The following is a 12208-nucleotide window of genomic DNA, read 5'->3' on the forward strand; positions in this document are numbered from 1 at the left end:
ATTCTATCAGATAACATCACATGTACATTATATTATATTATATATGGCTAAATTTATTTGAATACATATAAAGTAGCATTATGTACTGCTTAAATGCTTGTACCTTATCTAATTCACTGTTTGTCATCATATGAATGTGCCTACAAATAGCCTCTCGTGTCGCCTTTATAGCCGGCGAAGCCGGTGTTGTCAATAAACGAGTACGTATTATGTTGAAAACCTGATTATGCCTTGGCTCGAGAATCCGAAGCGCAGTGGAGGCAGCCATCTTGCGGATGCGGAAGTATGCATAACAAATTTAAAACGTTCATTAGGAGTTTCTTTCACCCGTCATCGTTTGATTCACAATCTTATGCACCTCCAATGTATTAATAAAATAATATAAGACCAACATCGGCCCGCACGGGCCTGGTTATCTTCAACAAAACGCGTCACCAAACACCGGACCCAATGAGAGTCGAGCATTTGCAAAAAATTTCTAAAATGAAATCACTCAATGGTGGCCGCCATCGACCGGATGCGGAAGTTTGCATAAAACAATTGTGAAAAAGTTCAATAGGAGTTTGTTTCACCCGTCGTTCTTTGATTCACAATCTAATGAAACCTCGAATTAGTAATTAAAATACGTTAAGACCAACCTCGTTATCTTCAACGAAAATCGTCATCAAACACCAGAACCAATGAGATTCGAGCATTTGAAAAAATATTATTACGCGTTTCGGAGGGTGAAAACGGCGTCAAATATTCTAACATCGACGAAGAATTATTTTTTAGAAATCTCGCGGCCGTATGGGATAGTTTTTCAGGGCCAGAAATACGGTATAAGCGGTTTACATATTTAGTTTAGAAATACGGATAGTTTTTCACGGCCGGAAATATCCGAAGTTGAGACGGAATTCACCGAATTAATCACTGCAAGCTAACGTCTGCTGGTGGAGGAAGCTGCCGTGCCCGGAGAGAACCAGTCCTGCCAGCGACTGAAGTTAGAAGACTACACACATACTGTGAAAACGTATGTTAAGCCCAGTTAAAATTTCTTAAAATAGGCCTTAAGCTAGCACATCGTATCGTTACTTCCTTAAGCTTCTTATGACATTTATTGTATGCAGGTATTGGGGAGGACTGTCTGCCCTTCTCTTTTACCAAGTCTTACCAGGTACGGTACCTACTACACCTACCTACTACCAACTACCTAACCTACTGATGCCATGGTGATGGGTAAAATAGTGGCAAGAGGTATGCAGGTATTGGGGAGGACTGTCTGCTCTTCTCTTTTACCAAGTCTTACCAGGTACGGTACCTACTATACCTACCTACTACCAACTACCTAACCTACTGATACCATAGTGATGGGTAAAATAGTGGCAAGAGGCTTTGGCTTCGCCGGCTCATTGCGGCTTTGCAGTCGGTACTAGTATTTCCTATATTGGCAACATACCGATTAACAATGACAGCCATCTTGAAATTCAATATGGACACCATCAACCTATGTTAAGAAACTAATAACAGTATTTTGCATATTTGAGAATAATTTTGTACATAATGATGCTTTTGAAATGAGGAGAGTACTCAACTTTGTATTTAATTTAGAGAGGTATTAAAAAAATACAGTATAATTGAATCTTTGACAGCCATTTTGTTTTCGGCCATTTTTGAAGCTTTTGCCTTCATTTGAGAGGGTGACAGACAGCAAAAATGGACTCAGCACACCCAAATTATGATAAAAAAGTGGTCTGTCAACTTTTCCCCAAAAATGCTTCAAGGATTTTATAGAAGCACATGAATCAGGTTTGCCAACAGTCCATTCAGGTTCTGATCGAGGTGGCCTCGAGCATTTAACATGTTTGTTTAACGTGTGCAGAATAACCTGCGGGGCAGTTAAAGACAAACAGGGCGCGACACTTCGGGAAGGTCTTTGCATTTTATTAAAATTCCTCCAGAATTCGTCCCTTTATTTAATTTTCTCTCTACAAACACGATTGTCTATCTTCAAATACAAACGCGATTCTCTCCAAACTCTTAATCTGAACCGATTTTCATGATTTAAACTGCACAATTCACCTCCACACCAGCTCCGACCTTTGATAAAGTGTTTATTTGATAAAAACGTTTCCCCGGACGATGTTTACTACGAATACACAAATGCACACACGGAACGTCACTCGGACATGAACTCGACGGGAAAAGAAAAACTTTCATTAAACATAAAACATTCACTTTGAATATCGATGATGATGTCGAAAAACGACATTTTACAAATTAAATGGTAAATTCACTTTAGATTAGAGGAGCTGCGGTACAGGTAAATGGTAAATTCACTTTAGATTAGAGGAGCGACAGGTAAATGGTAAATTCACTTTAGATTAGAGGAGCGACAGGTAAATGGTAAATTCACTTTAGATTAGAGGAGCTACAGGTAAATGGTAAATTCACTTTAGATTAGAGGAGCTACAGGTAAATGGTAAATTCACTTTAGATTAGAGGAGCTACGGTACAGGTAAATGGTAAAATCACTTTAGATTAGTGAAGCTACGGTACAGGTAAATGGTAAATTCACTTTAGATTAGTGAAGCTCCGGTACAGGTAAATGGTAAAATCACTTTAGATTAGTGAAGCTACGGTACAGGTAAATGGTAAATTCACTTTAGATTAGTGAAGCTCCGGTACAGGTAAATGGTAAATTCACTTTAGATTAGAGGAGCTACGGTACAGGTAAATGGTAAATTCACTTTAGATTAGTGAAGCTACGGTACAGGTAAATGGTAAATTCACTTTAGATTAGTGAAGCTCCGGTACAGGTAAATGGTAAATTCACTTTAGATTAGTGAAGCTACGGTACAGGTAAATGGTAAATTCACTTTAGATTAGTGAAGCTACGGTACAGGTAAATGGTAAATTCACTTTAGATTAGTGAAGCTCCGGTACAGGTAAATGGTAAATTCACTTTAGATTAGTGAAGCTACGGTACAGGTAAATGGTATATTCACTTTAGATTAGAGGAGCTACAGGTAAATGGTGAATCACATCGATACAGGTACATACACGGTATTTACCACAAGTACATACACGGTATTTACCTTGTAGAGCAAAACATGAACTCACCTCGACTCACTGAGGATAAAGAAGGAAATGCAAATGAGAAAAAATAAAAATAAACACAAAGCACAATCTATATTATAATAGCCGTAGATGATTCTGTCTGTCTGTCTGTCTATCTGTTGGGTGTCTGTCCGGGGTGTGGCTTACTCGGTTTGCAGAGTAGCTCCACCCATAGCTCCACCCATTCTGGGAGTGGCTATAAACAAATATCCACCATTTTATTAACTCGCATAGCTTTGAGTCCTGTTTTGTAGGCCCGTGGTGTCTTGCTCTCCCCCAGTTTTATTTCAAATCAAATTCGATAAATCATTTCATTTTTCACAGTCGCTAACATAGTTTTAGACTCGGTTGAAAAAAAACGGGAAGAAAATCCGATGAAAGTTGCCGTTTATAGAACGAAATGAATTCTCAAAGGCCTGTAACTTCAAGGCCATTGAGTCTCTCTCACGCCTTTATCTCCAATCTAACTCACCATATGATTTCATTTTTATCGATGGTTTTACTTTTAGACTCGGTGTCAGCAATAATTGAGAACAATCCACACACGCGGGAAAATGCAGAGATATATTTTTTAAAATCGCGTCATGGTGTATCATACACCGCCCAACATGACACCGCCGGCAATGTGTCGATATATATTAAAAATTCGCTTTTGCTTTTCCGTTATGATATATTACTATTTCGTTTGATGATAGTCGTCACAAAAACGTCAACAATGATGCCGACATATATTTCTTCGTTTTTATTTCATTCAACATATTAGCCGGAAGTAAAATATGTTTCAGGAAATTACCGAGAGATATTTCTTCGTTTTTTTTATTAGTTATGTGCGCATACACTTTAAATAGGTTTATTTGAAATCTTTAATTTTCCACAAACATTCCACACACGCGGGAAAATGCAGAGATATATTTTTTAAAATCGCGTCATGGTGTATCATACACCGCCCAACATGACACCGACGGCAATGTGTCGATATCTATTTTAAATTCGATATATCATTTCATTTTTCACAGTCGCTAACATAGTTTTAGACTCGGTTGAAAAAAAACGAGAAGAAAATCCGATGAAAGTTGCCGTTTATAGAACGAAATGAATTCTCAAATGCCTGTAACTTCAAGGCCATTGAGTCTCTCTCACGCCTTTATCTCCAATCTAACTCACCATATGATTTCATTTTTATCGATGGTTTTGGACTCGGTGTCAGCAATAATTGAGAACATTCCACACACGCGGGAAAATGCAGATATATTTTTAAAAATCGCGTCATGGTGTATCATACACCGCCCAACATGACACCGACGGCAACGTGTCGATATATATTAAAAATTCGCTTTTGCTTTTCCGTTAAGATATATTACTTTTTCGTTTGATGACAGTCGTCACAAAAACGTCAACAATGATGCCGACATATATTTCTTCGTTTTTATTTAATTCAACATTATTAGCCGGAAGTAAAATATGTTTCAGGAAATTACCGAGAGATATTTCTTCGTTTTTAAAAATTAGTTATGTGCGAATACACTTTAAATAGGTTTATTTGAAATCTTTAATTTTCCACAATATAATTTACTTGCCATTTATCATTTGATGATTACGAGACAAATTCCTCTTGAGGATCGTGACAATTCATGCGCTGCGTGGAAACTTCTATTTCCAAAATGAATGAGACGATCGATGAAGAACGCAGACTTGAACAGGATGCAGCAAGAAAACGAATGAGACGGGCGAACGAGTCCATCGACGAACGTCAATGCAAACTTGCGGGGTCACCCGTGGGAATCCCACGGGTGACCCCGCTAGTAATATAATAATAGGTATTCCTTCACCTGAACACGATCGGAGTCCGATGAAACAGGGACCAAGAGAAAGCGTGTGTGCGCGACTATGGCCGAGGGACTGTGTGGGCACACACCTGTGGACACGCCCCTGTGGACACGCCACTGTGGACACACCCACACAAGAAAACATCGCACAAGAAAACGGACCAAAAGATTTAGTCACAAAAGAGCCACTTCCGTTTAGAGTTTTAATTATTTTTTAAAATCCATTTTGTGATAAAAGTCGTGACGTTTCTCGAACCTTCTTCACACTAATTTCAGTGAAAATGGATTCGTTTTGATTGTTAGAAACGATCGATGTCGCATTCCACGAAGGTATGAACAGGTATGATAAGTTATGGTTACAATTGTAATACACTCTGTGTTACTGTGAGCGGCGCGACATACATGATACACATAAACATGGACATGTTGTGTTAACTCCGTAACCAAAGGGGTGGGGGGCAGGGTTTTAATATTAAACATAGGCGCAATACCCCTGGTGCTCACCTGGTAGAATACCGGTAATCAGTATAATGCACCGACTAAAGGTATTTTACCTCTGCTGCTCACCTGGTAGAATAATCAGTATACTGCACCGAATGAAGGTATTTCACCCCTGGTGCTCACCTGGTAGAATACAGTATACTGCACCGACTGAAGGAATTTTACCCCTGGTGCTCACCGGGTAGAATAATCAGTATGATGCACCGAATAAAGGTATTTTACCCCTGCTGCTCACAACATCAACAACAACAACAACAACAACATGCATTTTAAGGCCATTTTCCCTGCTAGAGCGGGGGTTAGCCTTGCGGTCCCCATGACAAACTTCTCCATTTTGCCCTATTTTCTGCATCTCTCCTTGTTAACCCCCTTGCCCGCATTTCTTCTTCCACCATCTTTAGCCAAGTCCTTCTCGGTCTTCCCCGTCCTCTACTTCCTTCTAAATTCATTTATATCACTCTTCTCAACCAGTCACTTTCATCCTTCCTCAACACATGACCAAACCAGCTCAACCTGTTCCTCTTCACAGCATCAATCACAGACTCTATTCCCATCATCTTTCACAATTCATCATTTGTCTTCCTCTCTCTCAACGATACTCTACACATCCACCGAACCATTCGCATTTCCACCCTTTCCAGCCTTCGTTGCTGCTCTACGTTCATTACCCATGTCTCGCTCCCATAAATCATAACACTTCTCACACATGCAGCATACACCTTTCCCTTCAGCTTCAACGACACTCCCCTCTTCATCAGCACGCCACTCAGTTCCCGAAACTCCTTCCATGCACATCTCACTCTCGCAACCGTTGCCGAGTCTGATCCACCTTCTCCATTCAGCATGTCTCCGAGGTAGCAAAATGTTTGCACACCTTCCAGCTTCACGCCGTCTCCAACATCCAACTCAACTTTTCCTCCATCTGCAGCTCCCTCTGTGCACACCTTACACTTGAATGTAGCTGTCACACTGGTTAATGACCCTCTCAGACCGCTACATTTTTGATGAACCCACTCAGCGCACATTGTACATTGAATGGAGTTCACTCCGACACCCTTCCTGCACACAGCACATGGCCACTTCCCAGTTCTTTCCACCTCACCACATGCTTTGCCACTTGCCATCACCTTCGTCTTTCCTATATTCACCTTCAGACCTTTTCTCTCCATACATTCATTCCACTTGTTCATCTTTTCCTTCAGTCCATCCATACTATCCGCAATCAACACCAGATCATCTGCATACAACAACTCCCACGGTAAACCCTCCTTTATGTTCCGAGCCAGCACCTCCATCACAGCTACAAATAGTAGTGGACTTAGTACCGACCCCTGATGCACTCCCACCTTCACCTCAAACTCACCACTGTTCCCGTCCTTCGTCCTTACAGCTGTGCACGCTCTTTTGTACATTGCCATCACGACTCTGATCAACCATTCCTCCACTTCTAACTTCCTCAATGCCCATGTCAATACTTTGCGTGGAACCCTATCGAATGCTTTCTCCAGATCAACAAACCCAAGAAACAACTTCTTCCTCTTCTCCATGTACTCTCCTGCAACTTCCTCAAATGAAAAGCGCGTCTGTCGTTCCTCTTCCTGGTATAAATCCAAACTGCATTTCATCGATCTTCACCTTCTTCCTTATCCTCCTCTCCAACACACTTTCCAATACCTTCATTCTATGCTCCAATAACTTTATCGCTCGGTACGAGCCACACTCCAGAGGGCCACCCTTCCCCTTGTATAGAGGGACGAGGGTACTCAGTCCCGAATCCACTGGAATGCGGCCTTCTTTCACCACCAGATTACAGATCTCTGTCATTCTCTTCACACTCCAACTTCCTGCTGCCTTCAACATATCTCCCACAACTCCCGTCGGCCCTCCCGCTTTTCTACTCTTCATTGCTTTTATCGCTTCCTCAACTTCCTACTCAGTTATCTTCTCTGCCGGTCCTAAAACTGGGTTACTCTCTATGTTGCCATCCCATTCATTCTCTGTATTCAACAGTATTTCCATATATATTTTCCATCTTCCTTTAATTCCATCTGGGTCCACAACGATTTGTCCCACTTCATCCTTCAAGCAACTCACCCCCATCACATCACACCTCTCTTTCGCTATCTGCTTTGCAATCCTGAATACCGCTCTCTGACCCTCTTCCGAATCCAAGCGTTCTCCGAACATTTTCCTACATGCCTCCTGCGCCTTTGCTACCTCTTTCTTTGCAGCCTTCCTGGCTGCCTTATAACTTTCATGCTCTCCTTTTTCTGCTCCCGTACCTTTCGCCTTCTGCCACTCCTTGAACTTCTTCCTCTTCTCGTCAATCCTCTTTCCAACTTCATCATCCCACCACCATGTTTCCGAGTGCCTCGGTGGTCCTTTTGTCCATCCTCATACCTCACCAACGGCTCCCAACAGACTATCTTTCATTGACATCCAACCACGTTCAAGCTCAACCACATCATCCTCTACCATACTCCGCCTCTCTTTTAATGCCTCCTTTACTGTCACCTCTTTCAACCTCCACACCTTCATTCTCGGTTGGTACTTCACCCGCCGAGCTCTCCTCGCACCTTTCACCCTTATGTCGCAGACAACCAAGTGGTGCTGTGAAACAGTCTCCTCCCCCGGGATCACCTTTGTGTCCCGGAGGTGCCCCCTATCTCGCCTACGCACCATCAGGTAGTCAACGGTTGTCGTCGACCCACCTGACGTGTATGTAACAAGCTTATTATCCTCTTTCTGGAACTGAATATTACAAATCAACAAATCAGCTCCATCAGCAAACTCCAAAATCCGTTCGTTCATTCGTTCATCAAAAGTATCAAATCCTTCCTAAGCACCAAAAGGTTTCATCTCAGGTATTTGTTAAACATCTGAACAGGTGAAAACATCTTTACTCATGAAGAAGGTAACCTTTGTTTATCGGTGATGTTTCTCACCACAACCGGGTCTACTCATGTTTACCCACCACGTGGTCATGGGGTGATGGTTTCATAACTCCACCAATGATAAACGATATTCCACCTTCACCAAGTCATTGTGGTTAAAAAAACTCACTCTCACTGGATCCAAGGTGTGTGATCTCCTCTGCATCTCACCTTCCTCACCTCTACCTATCCGTTCACCACTGACCTTCTCAAAAGGAGAATTGTCCACACACAGACAGTTTATGTCTAATCCACGTCTATCTGTTTGTTCCTTTTTTATCATGTGTTGCGGATTTGAGAATCCTGTGTATTGTAAATATCACCCTTTGTAAATGTCATGTTCCTTGTAAATACCTCCGTTTTGTGTAAGGTCAAAGGTCGTCCCCTTAGTTAGTCCATGTATAAGCACGTAGGCCACCATGGAACCTTCTAAATAGTTATTTCTTTATTATGTGTTCCAGGTTAAGGCTCTGTTGCCCATTAATTGACACTGCATTGCACCGAATCGAATAAGCTCGATCCCCTTGTTCAAATTCCCCCAAAGCCTCCAATTCCAACCCTTTCATTGCCAACCGCATCACCTTCGCCCCTTTCGTTGCCAACTGCATTTGCCGCCATTACGGCGTGCTCTAACTCGGGGAAGAAAGGCGTGTCTCCACCTCGTCATCAAAAGGAGGAGTGAGCCAGCCCCGATCAACCAACCAAGCATGAGGGGTTTGGCCTGAGAGGGCGGAGAGAGAGCGTTCGAGGAGGTTCGCGAAAGTTCCATGGGCGTGGGTATATAACCCGTCACGCGGAGCCCCCAGAGGGAGAGGGAGGAGTCCACCGGAGCTGAGTCCACTTGAGTCCACCGCAGTCCACTAGGAGTCCACCGGAGTTCAGTTGAGGGACTGCTTCAAGGGAGACGCTGTTCCAACCAGCCTTGCTATGACAAGCTCCAACGCGTTGCTGGGAGCATCCTGGCGGTGTGGACCCGAGGGTGGAGAGCCGGCGGCTGCTCGCTCCCGGCCCGGCTGTTCTACCATCCCACCTGTACCTTCCTCTCCTTCCAGCCATTCATTCCTGCTCCATTCCCATTCGTGTAAGTCTGATTGTCGTCTGTTTGTCTGTGTTGTCCCTGGGTATAAGTAAGCCTGTATAAGTTAATAACTGCACTGTGTCTTCTTCTTCCTCTTCTTCTTCTTCTTCTTCAAGTTACTTTTGTTTTCCTTCCTTCTCCCTTGGTTACTTTGGTTTTGTAAATAATTATTAATAAATACCCGTGTTCTTCCTACCTTCGTCTTCTTCCTTCACATCCGTTTCGTTTTAGAGGTTTCCATCATTGAGTACCTGTGGCGCGATTTTGGCCAGCGCATTGGAATCGGGTTTAGTCTTTGCTAATGGTTCGAGCTGCGGGCTGCTAACCCGCTCGGCAAATAACATCTTGTCCGTGGTTTCGAACGGGGCTATTCACCGGCTTCGTGGAGAGGTCGGCGGAGGTGTACGGGACTCCCTTGACCAATCACCTCGGCCAATCTCACCCCACGAAGAAGCAGGATAGTTCCAGGACCGGGGAGACGGCCAGCTTAACAGGACAAGGGGCTAACCACCCCTTGCTAATGGGAGAGCCGTCCCCCATTTCCATAACAATTGGTGTCAGGAGCGAGATTCGGACCTGAAGTGCGCTTAACGCACTCAAAATTACGAGTGGCCAAAATTCTATTTAATATTCCAAATTTAAAAAATCGTGCCATGGATGATCAAGGCGACCGGATGCCGGTGGGGGAGCTAGGAGAAGGGTTAGAAGCAGCTCAGGACCCCAGGGAAGAGGTGGGAGTAATAATGGAGGAGGAGAGCAATGAGGATGTGGTGGCGGAGGTTTCAGGTGCACGAGATGGCGGCGCCTCGCATGAGGTAGGAGGCGCACAAAATGGCGGCTCGCACGTGGTTGCGGCAGCCACGCCCGCGGCGCCAATGGACTGGGGCCTATTCATGCTGCAAATGCAGGCCTTCATGGAAGAGAACAGGGGGCTGGGAGGCCAAATTGAAGCAATGGGAGGCCAAATGGGAGCAATGAGGGACGAAGCAAGGAGTACCAGTGAACAGTTGGGAAATCAATTTGGGGGGCTAGAAGCCAAATTAGGGGGATTAGAAAGCCGAATCGGGGGGCTCGAAGGTAAATTGGGGGGCCAACTTGAGGACATGGGTAATCAAATTTGGGAAATGAAGGAGGGGTTAACGGGGTTGGAAAATAGAATGGCTGCCCAGGAGAACCAAATGGAAGGGGTGAAGAATGGGTTAATGGGGTTAGAAAACAAGATGGAAGGCAAATTGAGGGAAATAGGGGAGCAATCCGCCCGGGAAATTAAACAAATGGGGGAGCGGATAGAGGGGGGTAAAAATCGGGTTAGAAACCAAATTGGATGCCCAGAGGAATGATTTAGAGCAGATGAGGGCGGCATCTACCAAAGAGATGGGAGAGATGGGGGAGGAGATCAGACGAGGTGTGGGCGAAGAGGTCGCGGGGGTACGTGAGGAGGTAAAGCGGGGTGAGGAGCGTATGGAGAAAGAGGTGAGAAATAGCACGGCTAGGTTACAGGGGGGCATAGAAGACCTGACACGGGGGGTAGAACAGCTGACGGTGGGCCAAAAAGAATTGGGGGAGCAAGTGGAAAAGAACACTGCGGTAATCGGGGGGTTGAAGGCGACACAGAAAGAAATAAAAAAAGAACTAATAGCGACGAAGAGGGAATGTCAGATGGTACACGAGGGGTTGACAACGAGGTTGGACGAGGTAACAGAGGCAATGGAGACAAAAGAATGGGAAGTAAGAACGCACATAGAGACGACCAAGGTGGCCTTAGAGGAAGAAATTGAGGAAGCGCACCGGGAAATAAAAGAGGTAAAGCAAAAATTAGAGGATGTGGAAGAGGGGGTAAGTGAAATTAAGAAGAGACGGAGGGAGACTAAGAGGGAGCTGAAGGAGGAAGTGATGGAATATGTACAAGGTCTGTGCTCAAATCGTGATGATGTACTTACTGACCAAATAAAAAGTTTGCAGGTGGCGGAGGAGGAGCGAAGATGAGGTGCCGAGGTGAGTGGTGATATACTCGGAAATGTATATGGTGTGAGGGGAGATTCAGTGGGCTTGGGTGTTGGTTTAGACCCGGGCGTTCGTGGGAGGCCGCTGATGAGGTGTGCGACAGGTACAGAGTGTGAAGGAGGAGGTGTGCGAGGATGTCTGACTATGGGGTGTGTGAGGAAAAAGTGCGCGCCGAGGAGTGAGTGCGCTGTCGAGAGTAAGGGTGAATGCGCGACCGAGTGTGGTGGTGAGAGTGACGAGAGTGACACGGAGCACGAGTTGGTTGTAGCAGGTGAGAGAGGATGCACACCTGGAATGGAAGGATGCACACCTGGAATGGTCGAGCGCGTGTGGGAATGCACACTTGAGTTGGTAGTGAAGCACATGATTGGGTGTGTGGAAGAGTGCACACCCGTGGTTGTCACAGAGGATGTGACCGAGGAGTGGGTGCGAAGAGGTGTGTTGATGAGGTGTGCGAACGACGAGTGTGTGCCAAGGTGTGCGGTGATCAGGTGTGTAGCGAAGTCTGTGAGCGGAATGAGTGTACCTGGGTGTTGTGTAGGAGAAGGTACAATAACGAAGTGTATGGAGACACCTGGATGTGTGAATAAGGAACGGAACGCGTGGTGTGAGCATGCAAGTGAAGCATCGACGTTAAACGGAGCAGCGGTTAGATCGACGGTTAGCCGACGCGAGCCCTCGGTCCGTGCCGGGCTTTGGGTGCAGCGGGAACCAGCAGGGATCGTAACCACGGCGGTTTCGAAAGAACCGCCGTGCGCGATCCACGC

General features: G+C 44.8%; 2 protein-coding genes across 4 annotated transcripts in view; one reads left to right on the top strand and one right to left on the bottom strand.

Annotated features, from left to right (window-relative positions):
• The window catches only part of LOC144893307 (uncharacterized), a 45346-nt gene extending 40158 nt beyond the window's left edge, over window positions 1-5188 (bottom strand). For 2 of the 3 annotated variants that reach the window (XM_078783579.1, XM_078783648.1), the window contains exons 1-2: window positions 4929-5041; window positions 3078-3111 (exon numbers count right to left, since the gene is read on the bottom strand). The gene's annotated coding sequence lies outside the window, so the exon portion shown is untranslated. Of the gene's footprint in view, window positions 1-3077; window positions 3112-4928 lie in introns of all 3 variants that reach the window. The other variant, XM_078783609.1, reaches the window with a different exon arrangement.
• Window positions 1-12208, top strand: part of LOC144893293 (nucleolar complex protein 2 homolog) — a 224249-nt gene that overhangs the window by 117964 nt on the left and 94077 nt on the right. The gene's annotated exons all lie outside the window — the stretch shown is intronic.

Source organism: Myxine glutinosa, chromosome 1 (assembly GCF_964187855.1).
Source record: "Myxine glutinosa chromosome 1, kmMyxGlut1.1, whole genome shotgun sequence".
Classification (NCBI taxonomy): Eukaryota; Metazoa; Chordata; class Myxini; order Myxiniformes; family Myxinidae; genus Myxine; species Myxine glutinosa.